At 45.3% G+C, this 14462-nt stretch overlaps 1 long non-coding RNA gene across 1 annotated transcript; it reads right to left on the bottom strand.

Annotated features, from left to right (window-relative positions):
- Nucleotides 1–3: 3 nt before the first annotated feature.
- Nucleotides 4–5454, bottom strand: LOC146178947 (uncharacterized). The gene is made up of 3 exons (XR_014700673.1): nucleotides 5301–5454; nucleotides 978–1078; nucleotides 4–213 (listed from the first exon to the last, which is right to left on the bottom strand). It is a non-coding gene; the product is annotated as an uncharacterized LOC146178947 (long non-coding RNA).
- Nucleotides 5455–14462: the final 9008 nt, after the last annotated feature.

Below are 14462 nucleotides of genomic sequence, written 5' to 3'. Positions count from 1 at the left end.
TGTGTGAACGCGGCGCCCCGCGGTGCGACGAGAGTTCGAAGACGTTGAAGCTTTCGAGCTACCCTTATTGAGAGAGCGGCGCAGCTCGTTGAAGACGTCGGTAATGTCTCTTGGAGCGGAACTTGTGAACTTACACAAATCTTGCAGCGTGTCCACGTACTTTGTAGTGATTACGCCCGAATGGCGGTCCTTCTTTCGCGCACTTTCCATGTTCTGCAAGCCAAATAAAAGAAAGGCAAGTGTGTTATTCAGAAGTTTTAACATGTACTTGAGGGCTGCAAATTACTGCACACTATGCTATAAACAGAACTTAGATATAAATTTGCACGCAGCTTGGCCAGTAGGCAGATGTAGAGTGAAAAGTTTCTGTTCCTCGCTGCTCTTATTCACAACTGAAATGGCGTTTTGCAGCCACGTGCGACTATTTAAGGATAAAAGAGATTCACCCCGGGTGTACATAACCACGCGCACACCATCTTCGTCTCTTTATCGCAGGAAATATAGCTCAAAAGGTGTATATGAAAGGCAATTAGGAAATGTAAGGTAATTATCGTCACATCACTGAGGTTAATATATGGAGACATATTGGAGACAATACCACGACTACAAGGAAAATCTCTGGGTTGTCGAGACAGGACATGTACTAACGTAAAGGTTCATGTCTTCCCCCTAATCTGCCCTTGGAAAAGTCGCATGGCCTTGTGCCGTCGTGAAGCTGATGAGAAGTGAGAAATTCAAATGCTATCATAGGGATAGCTCACACGACACGCATGCAATAAAAAGCCCATCTGTGTTTCATCGGTGGCATCCTGGGTCTCACGAAAATGTGGTTGATACAGCAGAATCATAAGGACGTGTGACGTCACTTACTCTCCAACCACTGAGGTGGCCGAGCAACTCGACTTCTTCATGTTACCTTTTCACTTCATCAAGTACTGCCCAACTGCGAGATTTAATAGCCGAACTGACAGACGTACCTGCAGATGGCAGCTACCAGGTGACTTGGCCGAGGGCTGATTGCTCGATAGGGGCTTGATATCTTGAGACCGCTTTCCCGCTTGTGCGCAAGAGGAGCAGGCTATTATAAAGTGGATTGTTAGTTCGTTATCTATGTTTCATTTTAAGGCACATAAGCGACAATGGTTATAATGCGCCAAGAAAACTTTTAGATGTCTAAATAACTATAGCTGCTAAAAATCATAGGTTTCTTGAGAAACGTTAAAAGCTGTTAAAAGAGAGCTGGATGAAATGAGGTGCTCTAGCTGTAAATTAAAGCCCCATACTTTTTCCTCAGCTCTTCGAGTTTTGTACATGTGATAAAATGTGATTTACCGTCAGCTGATTTGTACGGAATTCGCATACATGGTCATCTTTCTTTGTTAGTAAAAAAAGTGTACGTAACATGTGTGTGCTCTACACGTAGACGACACAAAACTACTTTGACGAAGCACTGCTGATGTCGACATGATTTCAGTCCACCTAAGGCCTTAATAATTAAGAACGCAGCTTGTTCATATTTCAATGAAACTTTATTTCGTAAAAATTAATTTAGAAAGCCTGCCTTCGTTGCTAAATGGCAAGAGCATTATTGTAAATTTCGAGAGTACCAAGAGAAAAAACCTGTTCCGAATTAGTTTGTTTTAAACTGGGCAACAGTGGAACCACCATTCGTGATCGCAAGTATGCACTGGAAAAGGAGTTACTTTCTTTTGGCTTATTGTGCCCCCCCCCCCCCCCCCCACACACACACACACACTCACCCCCTGCTCTAGCTTTGGCTCAATGCGGTGTAAATCTTGAAAAAAGAAAGAAATTTCCCAAGCAGCCTTCCACTTGGCTCTTGAGATGCTTGTGATGCCGAGGTCAACCCAACCAATTTAACAGTACCGCACGACCATCGACTGCTAGCCGCTGCTGCCGGAACGCGTGGCAGATGACAAGAAAAGTGAGGGCAACGGCATGCCACAGTTCCTGCTGTGCGCTTTGTCTGCTAGGCTGTTCTGACAGTCATAAGTATCCCCCGCCACAATCAGCTGATACGCATTGCAGTGCCAACGAGTTGCCACTGCTTGTTTTATCCATTGTCTATGGTGCTGATAATACCTGTATAAAACACACTTGCAGTAAAAACTCAGCATGCCTAATAACAATTTTCAATCATTTCTTTTCTAACGAATAGCTGTCGAGAATATTATCAAATTATCGGCACAATAAGTCTAAAAGAAACCTCCTGGAGACAGTGCCCGCAAATGTAATGGGGCTTGTGTGGTTCTTGTAATGTTACAAGCTTGCACCAGCCAAAGCCACAAGCCCACAGCAGATATAACAAGCGCGGTCGGAACTTGAACAAGAAAGTGATTCAAGGTGTTGCTTCCACCGGAACAGAACAGCTAACACAAAACACTTCCTCGAGTAGCATGATTAGGCCCCAAGCTCATTCCCTCTCCGGATTTCCGCTTTGCTTCGTCTTAGCGCCAAGTAGTCGACAGTCGCGCAGTGCTGTTAAAACATTTTCTGATTGAACGTGCAGACGCATAAAGGGAATCCTAAAGCGAGGACAAATGTTAAAAAAGTGATTTGCTGCGACGCCCACCTGTGACGCATTGCAACGTCCGATCACAGAACGACACCAGCGTTCATCTGTGCTGATATTAACAGAGCATGGCGTGCGGCGGCATCCAATGAAAGAAGGAAGAGTGTTAGCGCTTTAGTGACGCGTAAGAGCGCACTACTTGTGACGAGAAAATGCTGCTGTCCTGGCCCCGCTTGTCAGTGCTGCCAGTCATGACTGCCTATGTGGGCCGCTGGCGTCGAAAGAATGCATTAGTGTTCTTTCTTCTCGTATATATGAAGTTCTCGGTTATGACTAAATAACGAATCAATTATGAATATCACTGGTCAATATTGAGGGGATGATAGAACTTAGAAAATATAACTCCAACATGAAACCGCGCAAAAAAAAAAAAAATACAGGGGACAGAGAAGAAAGCGACGGGCCAAAGCACGGCTTCATGATGCATTCTAATACTGGCCACCCGTCTCTCACTATTATAACTGCAATAAAAACCAGCTTTTCTACGCAGCCACGTTGCTGCTGCTGCCTGGTGCATCTCTCCCGGTGCGTCTCGCCTGGCGTCTTCTAGTTCCGCTGCCTAATGGAATAAATTTTCATTTTAATACGAAGTCGAATAGCTAATAAAACGATGAGAAAAGTTTAATTATTATTACATCGCTGACCTGTTTAGTAACGCTGTCTGCTGCCACTTGACGCGAAACCAGTAAGGCCCAATGACGACTAGGCAAGGCAGAGAGCAGCGCAACATTTTCATAAATTCCAAGGCACGTAAAAAACGTAATATTCCTAATCGAGTTTCAGCTATCATTTCAAGTGTTATGCAATAAGTTCAAAGCACTGTGGAAATAACTTAAGGACGTGCGCACTGAAGGGGTGTCAGCACAAAAGCAATGTTTGCAAAAAAAAAAACTGTATAACCGGATGATTTAGCCCACTGGTGCCTATGCCGCATGTTCGCTTGCACGATGATTAAGATACCCTCAGTTGTTCATAGTCCGGCTAGGTCTTTTTCCTTCCTTTAGTGTTGATCGTTTGGCTGTGTAACGACTAGGCTGGGCAATTGTCACGGGAAAAATAGCAAATAAAAAATGTTTTGGGTTACGTATAAAACTTGTAATCGCTATAATACACCGGGCGAAAGGTGGCACATTTTTTTTTACTGGAATTTGACAGATATGATTATGTATGCCACTGTCGTAATTCAGAGCATGGGTAGTTAGGATGATTGAAGACGAAGAAAACATGTGTATTGTCACATTTCTTAGCAAATGAAGCTGCGTATTGCTATATTCGTTCTTTGTAGCTTCCACGTGCTCTATAATAACGTTTCGCCCTTGGGCGGATATTACCCACGTTATTCTGCTCTCTTTTTGCATCAGTTAATTTAACCGGGTTGAAATTAAGTGTGCTTTGTATAAAGAACGAAGTTTTAAACCATGCTAAAATACGCGTATAAAAGAACATTCCTTTATTTGGCCAAATCCGCCTATACTTTGGTAAAAATGGTGCGCGATATTGATGTCATCTTTTTGTTAATTATGCGCCAAGGCTTCGAACATCCTAGGGAAGCAAGGAAGGAGTGCTTGCTTCGCCCATGCTACCTATTCTGGTATTTTATGTGCTGCTCAGTGCGCAAGCATTATTTTCTTTGTGGCCTTGCAGACAACCTTTTCATAGTAGTCATTTTTACCACGATCATTTTTCATCGTTTGCAGCTCACTCGTGACGCTACTGGTACCGGAGCATGTAAGGTGAGCTGGATTCTGCAATGAAATAAACTTAGGCCTCTTGGGAGCTATCGAATGTCTTGAATCGAAATCTGTAACAACTTTCGATTGGATGGGTTTCTGATTGCCTCAGAAACCCATATATGGTATCCAATAACATCCAGCAATATTCAGCATACGAAGAACGCCACATTAGAGGGCATCGGACTGATTTGCACGAATTGAGGCTCTTAAATGTGCACTATACTATAGCACAGTACGCTTGCAGCTTGTTTTTAAGCCACATTCAGGGAAAGCGGATGCAGCCAGGATCAAATATGTGTCCTCGAGCTCAGAACTCAAGCTCTAATATATCTCTAGCAAACATGGCTGTCTGAAGAAAGATAGGCGAATCGTGGAGCACTTCTAATTTGCGTCGAAGGCAGTGGTGCTTTCGTTTATCATTCTGCAGCTGCGAACCTGATTTCTAAATCAAGTCATTGATTTCTGTGAAAAATCGCTGAAGATGCAGCTTGTGTAACACTCAAAAGCAGTCCTCAATCTATTTCGGTAACGTCTTCAGTCTTGGCACGAATGATTCCAAGGCTCCTGACACAATTGCGCCTATTTCTACACCGGCTCTTAAGGCAGAAGTAAAGAACCTCACTTTACTTGTGGCATCTGCTGGCATAAGCGCTATGCTTGGCAGGTAGACGCATTGCTTACACAAACGTAAAAAACAATTGGCTTTGCTTGATAGGTCAAACCGTGTTTAGGTGAAATCGAGCAATAGCAGTCGTTGAAATAAGCGTCAGTTGAAACATTCAAATGCACTGCAGAAGCTAATTCAACGAGAGCAGGTTTACGTGTTCGCCGCTTTCTGCTACCTTGAATTGCACGTAGAACCGCACAAGCAGCAGAAAAAGATTCGCTTCACGTTGCTTTGCAAAACACGTATCCTGCTACTACACATGACGTTCGTCCATGTTACAAGGAACAACGCTCACGGTGAGGCTCACCTTTGTTATTTTGGGGCACTCAGCTGCAGCATAACCGAACCGTTTTTCCGACGAACAAGAGCGCATTGAAAGCGGCAAAGAAAACCTTGTTGCTGATTCTACGGCTCGGCGAATTGTGTCGACTGAGCAGATGCTACCTGACTTTCAGTAGGCCTGCACATGCGCATTGATAAAGCAGCATTTTGCGCTTTGATGGCCCAGATGTTAAAAGCTACTCGAGGAACGGGCTTGTTTTGTGAACAGAGATAAATTACGCATGCTCAACAATCGCCATCACGCTTTCTTGTAGAGTAATCAATAGGCCAATCTCGAAGAAACTTAACAGATTGCGAAAAGAGTAGTGCAACTTGAAGAAATGGCAGCTAAAAAGAATGAAACACGTTAAAATAGGGAACATCGTTGTTGCTGCCTGTGTGTATGCCAATGGGGACGGGGAATAATTTCCAAAAGTTTTGCAGCAGAATTCTTGGCACATAGGTGACAACACGTGATGCTTGGTTTGGCTTGCGGGGCTTAACGTCTCAAGCGACTCAAGATATTTGTGACACAGTAGTGGAGAGCTCCTGAAATTTGAACTGCTTGAGGGTCTTTAACGTGCACTGAGATTCCTCAGAACACAGATATCTTGCTTTTCGCCTCCATCGAAAAGCGGCCGTGCCAGCCGTCATTCGATCCCACATTCTTGGGACCAATACCATGGCGGGGAAAACGTGACGCCTTGAACAATTTGTATGAAAGTACTTCTTGATTACGGTTGCATCTAACAATTATTCTATCCTCATGCCCCCCCCCCCCCCCCCCCCCCCCCCCTGCCCCGACTTTATCATTTTTAAATATCTGCAAGGAGAGTCAGCGAAGGGGCATCGCTTAGACTGTCACGTTACGCCTTTAAAGGCAAAGCTTAAGTCCCCCACCTCTCTCATTATTGTACCCAAAAAAAGGTGGAAAAGCTGGAAAGTATGTTTATTTCCGCACTGCTTGTAGCCCAAGTAAAACGCAGCTTTGGGCGCAGGGACGACGGATCAGTAAGCAAGTTAGTGTCGATATTCGCTCGTGGCTTTTTCAGTGAAACGTCTATATTTTGCAGGTCAGGAGTGCGGCAGTGTAAGCTCCGTTTCTTATTCTTCTACCCACTAGTCTCCTACCACGCTGGCTGAGATTTCAGGATTCTTTCCCGGTCATCCTGAGCATGTGGGTCGGCCGGGAGCGGCAAACGCAAACAGATAGACGAGTTTAAAAGCTAGGCCTCGTGGGCAAATGGCAATTCAATCGTATCCAATATGTATAATGGATTTCATTCATCCTAAAGCTGCTGTACACGTCACGACTGGTGATCGGCTAAATGAAGATTCAGAGACCATCCGCCGACACATTTGTGTCAAAGTTTTGCCGCAGAATACACACGGAAGCAGGCTTATGTCAAATCACTCGAGTGGACCATTTCCGAAAAACCGAAGTGATATTTAACAGCAGCTGCTGGGTTCAAGGTCAGGGTTGGCACCGATGCGAAGATATAAAGAAATAAGTACGATGACCAAGCAAGTTGCCCTTATCTGGACAGTTGCGGCGTATGATTTGTTTCGCAGCAAAACAAAATATCTACAAGAAATTAACCGGTTTTGTCAGCAGAGGTCTGCAGCTGACAATGTTATCGCCTTCGTCACATCACTTGAAGACAACCTACATGCTGGTCGCATCCACATAGCTGTTTTTCTTTATATCATGACTACTTTTGATTGTTTTCCACCATGCCATTCCCTCAGCCTTGGGCAGTATTGGGTATGAGGCAAGCTCTACAAGTGGATCGAAAATTATTTAAAAGAGCGAAAATTTTTATGAGTGCCCCAGACAGCCCAACACTGTCTCACTCACTAGAGAAGGGCGTACCACAACAAATAAGAGGATGCTGAAGACAGCACGGAACACCTTCCTGCGGATATTGTCTTGGCCTCCCGAATAGCTCCTCTGCGTTGGGAACAGTTGCGGAAGCAGGGTTTCTACCCCTCGAAATTATCGCCACACAGGAAACTATTTTGCTCCATCTACGCCATTTACTTCAAGGAATGTAATACTTTCTACATCGAGTAAATATAACCCACAGCTATGCTGTTTAGCTATTTACCTTCCTGCCAACAGTCAGCCACGTAAATTAATGGCTCCAACATTTCCTCTTTAGACATTCTCACCTCTTAAAATCAAGGAACTCCTACCAGGTGCCACTGCGTAGAATAACATGCTGCAGGCTTCGGTTCTACAAGCTGCTCTCATATACTGAGCCGCGCAGATTCGGTAGATACACAGATCTTCACTGATGGCTCAACTTCTCACTACTCCTCATCACGTGGACTTTGTGTGCCTTACTTAGGTCAAATGCTGTCGTGGCGTTTACAGCGTAGAACATCCTCCACCACAGCTGAGGTATACGGAATAAAGGAAGCTCGCTCCTATAGTTTCCGACATAACCTAGGTGGACGGGTAAACTTCACGGACCTGCAACGCGCGCTACAAACCATGTCAAACCTTACTGAAGAGGACAAATCACCACCTGATTTCTTATGACATTAGATACCTGCCCCACTTGCCTGTTGCTGAAGGTCACATTCAATTTTTCAATGGATTCTGGTTCACTGCGGCATCCTGGTGTCACGAAATCGGCGCAAATTCTTATTAAGCCGGTGCGGCGTGAAGCCCGCGCGGCGCCGCATCGAAAATTCAACGTCTTTCGAGAAAAATTGGGCTCTTCGTTCGAGAGAGCGCGTAGCCTTGTACGCATCGGCGCCACCCTTTTCTCACCACTCGGCGATGACGGTGTCTCACCCGGCCGGAATGTGCTCGTCCTATCTAGATTTTTCGATGTTGCCTAGCCAATGACGACGCGCGGCTCGACGGAGGAAAAGGGAACGCTTCAATAAGCGAAGCTAAGTGTGTGTGCGCGCTAGCCCTGGCGTGCTGGCACAGACAGACGCGGTGCACCTTATTTATGGAGGTCGCGTGGAGGAATAGAGAACGCTTCAACAAGCGAAGCTAATTGTGTGCGCGCGCTAGCCTTGGAGCGCTGGAACCGACAGACGCGGCGCGCCCTATTTATGGAGGTCGCGTTGCTTGATTCAGTCAGTCAGTGAGTGCGGCGTGTTCGCAAGTGCTACAGCTGGACTCCCGGGGATCACCCGCTGCTGGCAAGCATGCAGACCTGCGAGGGAGCGGCGCTCGTCTTACATGGCGGCTACATCTTGACTCTCGAGGCGTCGATCTGCATCAGTGCCCGGTGAAAAATTTGGTGTTTGTTTATTTGACTCTCTCATGTATGGGGTTTTGTAAAGCCTCTTTGTTATTGAATACCTTTTTAGTTGCATGCTTAGCGTTGTTTTCTGTGGACCTCTCGCCTGTGCATTTTTAGTGTTCGTGTGCATTTCTCTGTATTTTCTCTTGATGTGTATAAATTTTGGTTTGTTTGTTACTTCTGACTCCGACCCTTACTCTGGTTTGAACCGGTGAAAGCTGGGCACCAAGCGGCCACCCCTTCTGTCACTACAAGGTAGTTGAATTCCGGCTGAGCTTGACACGTAAGTCGAGGGCATCTCCTTTGCGACCGGAACAGCTCCCCCACTCACTCTAAGGGGGTCTGGGAGTGTGCGCACCATTAAGGGCGCATCTCTAATGATCCTCTAATTAATTATGGCGTGACACCTGGCAACAAGAAAGCAACCAAAACGGCCTGCAAATGTCTACATCACAACTATAAGCGTAGCTACTTCACAAAATCAGATGCATCTCTACTCTCCAAGCGATATACCCAGGGTGAAAAGAACCGCCTCTGGAACTGCCAAGTAATCATTATCACTTTCTATATTCCATCGCCCGACATCTCAAATCAAGACTACCTTTTCGGCAATTCCGCATCATCTAGAAACAATTTATCATCGTCTTCGTCTCAATGCTGCCTTTAAGGGCAATCTGCGCCACCGATTCAAGCAACCAGATACTCCGTTTTGTGACAACTGCGGCTTAATTGAGACTGTACTCCATATTATCCGCGAATGTCCAGCGTACGGCAACGAACTTGAGCACTATGAACAACTCATGCAGTCTGTCACCCAAGTACCGCTCACAGTGGACTCGATATTAGGTCCTTTATGGTGCTACAGACCGCAGAGCCGTGCAATGACATTTTTATTTGCCTAGTTTAATGCTATTGGTATGTCAAACAAACTCTAAATAACCACCAACTTGATCATCCCGCTATACAAGCACATACAAGGTTTGGGTCCATTCTTCTTCAATTGCTGTTCCCTAATCCCCCTACCCCATGCAGAGCAGCATGTTAGCGAACATTAACCCCTTAAGGGTCAAATAAATAAAAACATTATGTTCGCAAATTGCGAATTTTTTATTACGTAAAGTGCTTCAGTAACGTGTTTGAAATAAAAAAATAACAGAAACAATTTCCGGCGGATAATTATATTTTATTAGTCAATACCTGCCCCCTTGTGCAATACTTCATACCTTACACCTTTGAGGAGCATTGAGAAATAAAAAAATTAATTCTTAAAAGTACAGATAGTACGAAGTGGCTTAGAATTACCGTGCAAAAGATGCATTAAAACTAGATGAGACCACTATACGTGTGGTAGCGTTCGAAGCATGGCACTGCGCAGAGGGCCTTCTCGCACCACCTGCACCAGACCCTTGTTTCCTTGCGGATGTTTTTCCCATTGCAGTCTCGCTTCAGGTAGCACACAGGTAAAAATGTCATCACTATCCTCTTCACTTGAAAAACAATAAACGGCATCATCATCACTTGTGCTATCATCCGAAGAAGAATAATCTCCCGCACCAGATCAACGCACGCATGATATGCCATGTTTTAGAAAACGCGGGAAATGGGGTGCAGGAATTCCGCCATCTTGGTTCAAAATCGCATTCAAGAAAAATGCCAACGATGGGACTCGTGCTGCCATCTATGTTTTATGTGGTAAAGTACCGTTTTAAGAACTGGGCTCGCCAAAAGCCCGTTGAAACATTGCGGAAATGTTATGACGACCTCAGCTCGTCATAAGCAAAAAAAGATTGCCGATACTCCTTCTTTGATTATGGTCAAATTAAAACTTTTCTTAATTTGTAATTTTCAATTATTCATCCCTTCTTCGCGGCATCGGTGAGAGTTTATTGCACTTTTCCGGTATTATATTGCTTGTATTTAAATTTTTCTGTAGCTCATACTGCACTATGTATCTACCTATTTTCCTCTGTGTTGCTTTATAATAGGAGATGCGCTTATTTCCTTTAGATGCTTATTAAAAGATATTTTCGTGCGAAATACCACCCGCTCTCTTTTACCATGGGACCTCTCTTTGTATATGCTGGTATCTTTGGACTAACTAATAACTTTCAACTTCACACTTCATGGGTTAGGAGACGAGGCCTAACTATAAAATCTCTTGAGTACGTTGGATACGCTATTGCGCCTTTTTGACTAATATTTTCTTCATTGAATATTGATAGCGTATAAAGCAACAGATTGGTAGATATGACCAAGGAGTCATTCCTATATGTGGACGACTTGTCGGTTTTAATACGATAAGGTTAATGGCCCTGTGCCGCAAAAAAGCCGGTGTCTGCGTTCTAGTTGTAACACAAATATCAGAAGTAAATATATTTAAATGTTTTGCAGAAACCCGTTGAGTCGAACACGGTTTCTTCACGGTGCGATGTGAGCACACAAGCACTCTGCCACATAACCACATTGTTTATGTGCGAATAAAGATTGACCTATTGTATGCATTGCCTTATTATGGTCAGCTAATATTTATACGCGTCATCAGAACTTAATTGCGGGCGTCATAGCTAGGCTAGTAGCACTGAATGTTTCCACTTTGCTTACGTGCGACGCGGCACTCATTGGAAAAATCCTTCAATCGTACGCAGCTGTGGCAACATATGCCTCGAGCTGCCGTCTGATTCAAACCCTTATACATCCATTCATCTTTAAAGCACAGGGGTTTAAACGCTGTCGCGTTTAACTCTTAAAGGCGAAGCTTAAGCGTCCTCCAGTTTTATATAAAGGTGGCCTTAATTGCCATACTGTGGACATTGTAAATTACTCCAAGGTGGGTAAACAAGCCTTAAGCCTAATTAAGGTGCTGAAAGTGATTGAATTAGTTTTTTTTGGGCACAAGGCTCGTTCCAAATTTCGCACAATTGGTCCTTGCAGGTTTGCCCTGGATAAAAATAAAAATATCATCAACTATAGGTACTTTCTACACACTAGGATGGGTGGCTCATATGCGCAAAAATTAGCTGTGGCTTAGCTAAGGTTAGGCTTACATATCTCGAAGCGAAAAGCCGCTCGTCTAGCCTTGAGCTTTTCATATGTTCACTGCTTTTTAGCCAACTCCTAAGCTTCCACTTCTGGTTGGTATTTCTGCGCCGTCCGACTGTTGTGTCTCCTTCTCCTTCCATGTCGAGTGTCGGCGCCTGTCCTATGAGCAAGCGTGCCTTATATGCACCCCCCCACTGCTCACGGCTGCGGCGGAAGGTCAAACTGTGGCGAGGAGGAGAAGCGGCGGCGCACATGTGCAGTAGCGCACGGCGGCGGCGAACGGTCAGGCGATAGAGGCGACAGCGGCCACCTGCGCCATGCATGACGTCACTCGGTTGCACGCATGCGCAGAAGTGGCAAATGTGTTTTCAAGTTTTGTGTCATGTTACTGAAGTGACAACTATCAAAGCCATGTGCCTCTAAAACAGTGGACGAAATTACCATTTATTTTTATTTTCGTAATCGAGGGCCTTCATGAATAAGGAACGTTAAAAAAAGATGGGATGCCAGAGGAGTTCTTTATGTCCCTAAGATTCAGCATGTTTTATTACTTAATCAGAACCGCCGGCCAGAGACTTTGGGTTGAGCATTTAGGCGCACTTTATTCTTTGTTCATTTGTACCATTCTTTCATACACAGTTGGTCTTGGATGACAAGGCGAAAGGTAGATGTTCTCTGCCTGACGAAGGCTCTGTCACCTATACACAGGTCGGCAAGTGCAAGTGATGGATTAAATTTTATAGAAGTGCTAATGAAAGCTTACACCAAAATTACACAAGTTTTCTCAGATGTTTGCATTCTTGGCATGTAAGAAGACGGAAAATAGTCATGGCATTAAATGCGACACTGTCGCACTGAGTCAGCGAACGGGTATCGGTTCTGGCGCTCCTGTGGCCATGGGTGCAGCTGCACGTACCGTTGTCATTCGTGCTATCGTCAATAAGTTCGTTGCCAGAATAGTATTATTCTTCAATAAAAAATAGACGATGCGGGCCAGAGGGGTGCCGCCATGTTGTCACGCTACTTACGTGAGCAACGCGAAGCCCTCAACGCGGAAAATCAAATCTCATATACATCCCTGAAACTCACGCAGACTCTTCACGTTCTGCGCATGCGCATTGGTCACTGTAAGAGATTTACGTAAGTGAAGCTTCTACGTACGTCGAACTAAACTGTCTATTGACGATGGTATACGTATACATATGCTGGCTGAAAAAAGAAAGAACTGTTAAATTAAAATATATTGTAAAAGGATACAATCCTTAGCACTGAAGATTTCCTTTATCCCTCGAAGTGAATGCCAACTTCAGAGCTGGAACTGTCTTAGATGTCCATGATGCTTGAAACGCCGTGTCGTTTTCCGTAAATGAAAGTCTTTCACATTATTCACCTTTCTCGGTCGTAAGCTAATTTCAGTATATTTCTATTTGTTCACAGAATTTTTAGCAGCAGAAAAACATTGAACCTAATACAGTTAAAATAGCACATGCTTGCTGGTGATTGTGGTCAAAAATGAAAGCGCTTTCCCAATTGCTCACGACGAAACTATGGCTAAGTCTCGGCTGCGACTTAATACACTATTTAGGTCTTTATTGGACGTCTTTTCGATGTGATAGGCTCCGTATTTAAAGCCGCCGGATGACTCTTTTGGCGACAGAACATGGGCCGCACCAGTGACTGTCTGTCTTCCAAGGGTTAATTCCAAAACCATTTTCTTTTGCAATAGTATCGGATTGCGATGCAATTAGCGATGATTGCCTGATATACTGTTCCAGGGATTTAATATTTCGGCGTTGCTGTCACCAACATCCGCGGTACAGTTACTGACACCACCGCCCCCCACAGTTTGATAACTACAGATATCGCTGTTTGTTTATTAGCGACGACATAACACTTCCAGCGTCGCCATCTCATGGCTTCTACTTGCAAGTTACCCTGGCGACTATAGAAGGATGCATATGAATGAGTACGGGTAGAGTGTGGCAGCCCAGGTTAGCCGAAGCTGTTCTCCATTCTCTATATGCAATAGCATCCTCCCACAGGAGCACGCCCATTATGTGGCGTGTCGTTGAGTGGCGACACTGTGGGTTTCCGAGCCGAGTGCTCTCCATTTGTTGATCGAAACAGGACCCCGCAGGAGCACCTTAGCAGGCCCTTGGGTGTCGGTGTGTGGCGACACCGCGGACTCCGAAGCGGCGCCAGAGCTTCGTTGGCTAGCAAACGTTGGCCAGTGCGCCTGCGCGTCTCCAACCTGAGCCCCAAGAGGCCCACCCCACAGGACATCGTAGCTGTAAACAGTGGATGTCGGTGAGTGGCGCCACCGTGGGGAACCCAAGCCAAAATGGGGGCGCTGCGATCGTCAGGCAGCGTTCTAACAGTACCCCCTTCCGCGTCGGTGCTCTGCCGCCAGGGAACCGTCGCGGGAAAGCAAGCATTTGGGCCTTTCGGGGCTCAGGCTGTGGACACGCCCCCACAGGAAGCAGCAGAGTGGCACGCTCCCGCTGTTCGGTGATTTGCGCCACCGTGGGTATCCGAGCTGAGCACAGTCCGTTTCGATGTTGAATGGAAAGGCACATCGCAGGAGCACTTCGGTTAGCCACCGTTGGTGTCGGTGTGTTGGCGCCACCGCGAACTCCCAGTCAAACAAAAAAGAAGTGCACTTTTCTTTTATGCTGAACAATAGTTGCATGTCGCCTTCCTTTTTACTGGGAAAGCAATACTACGACAGCCAAAGCGAGACCTCGGGTGGCCGCAGCTACACTGGGAAGAGACGCCATGAAAAAGCGTAGCTACGGTCTCCTCATAAAAAAATTAGCCTTAGTTTTTATCCGGTTAACTCTATT

This window comes from Amblyomma maculatum, chromosome 9 (assembly GCF_055883805.1).
Source record: "Amblyomma maculatum isolate TAMU_Amacu chromosome 9, ASM5588380v1, whole genome shotgun sequence".
Classification (NCBI taxonomy): domain Eukaryota; kingdom Metazoa; phylum Arthropoda; class Arachnida; order Ixodida; family Ixodidae; genus Amblyomma; species Amblyomma maculatum.
This window is presented reverse-complemented; position numbering and strand designations above follow the sequence as displayed.